The sequence below is a fragment of the Gymnoscopelus braueri genome (genome assembly GCF_963280865.1).
Source record: "Gymnoscopelus braueri genome assembly, chromosome: 22".
NCBI classification, from domain to species: domain Eukaryota; kingdom Metazoa; phylum Chordata; class Actinopteri; order Myctophiformes; family Myctophidae; genus Gymnoscopelus; species Gymnoscopelus braueri.
In genome coordinates, this window is record NC_137624.1 from 13,205,927 (window position 1) to 13,209,088 (window position 3,162).

Genomic DNA, 3,162 nt, shown 5'->3' on the forward strand with positions numbered 1-3,162 from the left:
TGCACACAGCTAAAGACTTGTTTCCAAATATGACTGGCTGGCTGCTGAGATCAGCGTTGCCAGATACTGCGAGAGAAGTAAGCGACTAGGTCTCTGAAAACAAGCCCAAAAGCAGCAACTAATATGCCACATGAACACTTTATCGGCTATTTTCAAAAACTCCTGCAATAAAATGTGGAAACATTCTAACAACAAAAATGCTCCCTGGCACAAAATATTTTCATGAAAATTTGAGAACCACTAGTTTTAAATAAAAACATTGGAAACAAAGGATAAGCAAGTAATATTTACAAGCAACTTAACAGAAAAAGAAGCCCAAAGTCGCTTATAATAAGCGGGCATGGCAACACTGCTGGCCGGGATCGATTCTCTTTGCTGGTTGCTAATCCGGGTCTGGGTCTACGGCGGATACGGAAACGGTGCATTCACGTATGTGTGTCTAGGCTACAACTACCGGATATAGTAGGCGGGCTTTAGACCGGATCAGAGCTCTGAGCAGTAAATGGAAATAGTGACGCGAGGTTTAGTTTTCCAAATGATGCTGTAAATGTGGGTTTTAAGAGCAGCATGATGCAGCCATTGGATTGGTTCAAGTTCAGCCTTGTATCTTAACCACTGTACCACTGTGGTTTATTCTTATTGTGTACAATTGTGTGCTCTTCAGTGAAAGACAAGATAAAGGTAAAAGAGCCAGGTAAAAGGTGGGAAATTGTTCATGCTGGTTTTGAACCCAGAGACTTCTGTGTGTAAGGCCTGTATCTTAACCAATGCTCCACTGAGATCAGTACCACATCTGTTCTATTATGCGGCTTTCATTGAAAGATTAGGTTACAAGAGCCAGGTAAAACGTAGAATTTTTTTAAAAGAATTACATTTTTTTTTAAAGTTCTGCTTGTGGTAATGTTGAAAAGATTAGATAAAGGTGCAAGAGTCAGGTTAAAGTTGGGAAATTTCCATGCTGGATTTGAAATTGGAATCTTCTGGTTGCAAGCCCTTTATCTTAACCACTGTATCACTGTGGTTTATACTTGTTGAGTTCAATTGCGTGCTCTTCATTGAAAGACAAGATAAAGGTAAAAGAGACAGGTAAAAGTTGGGAAATTGTTCATGCTGGTTTTGAACCCAGAGACTGTGTGTAAGGACTGTATCTTAACCAATGCTCCACTGAGATCAGTACCACATCTGTTCTATTGTGCGGCTTTCATTGAAAGATTAGGTTACAAGAGCCAGGTAAAACGTAGAAAAATGTAAAAGAATTACATTAAAAAAAAAAGGTTCTGCTTGTGGTAATGCTCTCTTTCGCACTCTTCATTGAAAAGATTATATAAAGGTGCAAGAGTCAGGTAAAAGTTGGGAAATTCCCATGCTAGATTTGAACTTGGAATCTTCTGTTTGCAAGCCCTGTATCTTAACCACTGTATCACTGTGGTTTATACAGTATGTGTTGTGTTCATTTGCGTGCTCTTCATTGAAAGACAAGATAAAGGTAAAAGAGCCAGGTAAAAGTTGGTAAATTTCCATGCTGAATTTGAACTTAGAATCTACTGGTTGTAAGCCCTGTATCTTAACCACTGTACCACTGTGGTTTATACTTGTTCTGTTCAATTGCGTGTAGTTATCTTCATATATATATATGTTCAATTATAATGGAGGTCAATGGAGGATTTTGGCACCTAAAAAAAACTCAAAAAAACTTTCACCTAGAAACTCCATTCACACTTTTCATAATTCAGCTTACTGTGGACACACATGCTTGAACGTTTTACTTCGAAATGTTTTGTAGTTTTGGAAATATTTAACTTTAAGCGCCCAATGCATTGTCAATGTGGCAATGGACATGGGGGGACGTGGGAATGACCCATCACGTTCATGTAATGTCAATGTACAAAGCTAGTGTGCTTGTCTACTGTCATTACCATTAGTTGTGGTATAGACTTTATTCACCTGTTTCCTAGGCTGTGTGTTTTCCACTTCCTGTCGATTTCATTGGATATCATTGGTCATCTGACCAGTTTCATTGGATTTCATTGGATCAAATCGACAGGAAGTGGAAAACACACAGCATAGGAAACGGGTGAATAGCCATAGAACCATTTACAGTTATTCTTGGTGTGGAGGAACAGCCCTCTACACTTATTTACATTTCACATCACATTTGTCATTGTGTAAAATGATCTAAAACACAGCATGAGCACTTGTTAGTGTCAGGTTACTTTTGGTCAAAACGGGGATCGAACTGGTGACCTTGGAATCCATACTTCCCCAGAAACGCTAGTTTTAACATTTCAGTGCTTTTTGAAAATATTCGGATACATAATTGCTTGCAGCAGGATTTTACATGAAACTGAGTTAGAATTGCATCCATTCCCTTCCTTTTTCCCAAAATGTCTCTCCTTTTCCCTTCTTTCTTCTCTTTTGCCCCTTCCCCCTTCCCCCTTCCCCCTTCCCCCTTCCCCCTTCCCCCTTCCAGTCCAATGTTCCCCAGTCGGCAGAGCTCTTGACTTCAGACCACAAGGTCATGGGATCGAATCCTAGCACAGGAACCTTGGCATCTGAGCAATCTGGCTCCCACGGGTCTACTGTCTTTTTTCGCATTTATCGTAAAGGTTGCTGGACAATATATAGAGGATGAAATGCATAATTTATTAAATGATATAAAGGTAATATGAAATACATTGTAAAAAATGAGAGACATGACGCTTTATTAGCAAGACAGTCTTTTATTATATTATTCCTCATTTTGCTGGTTTCCCCTGAAACCCCTTTACTGTTATAGAGTACAACTGCCTTAGAATCACTGCTGATGATGTGGCCATAGCTGAATGGTTAGAGAGCCTGCCTGTTAAGCCATAAATCCCAAGTTCAATCCCAGGCCTCAGCAATGTGTCAAAGTGTCCCTGAACAAGACACTTAAGAGAATAGTTCACTAAAAAAATACTTATTTTCTATCAATTACACACTCCATGAAGCCTTGAATTCATGGAGATTTTGTTGTTTTTGACACATTCCTGAGCACAGACTCAGACATATTGGTTGGATGCATGGCGCATATAGGCTCTCGCATTGTAGATTAGTAGGCAATAATTCCAATATTCATTATACATTCCTCATGTTTAAGCCTAACTGAATTATATATTTATGAACTTGCATATAAATTGTATA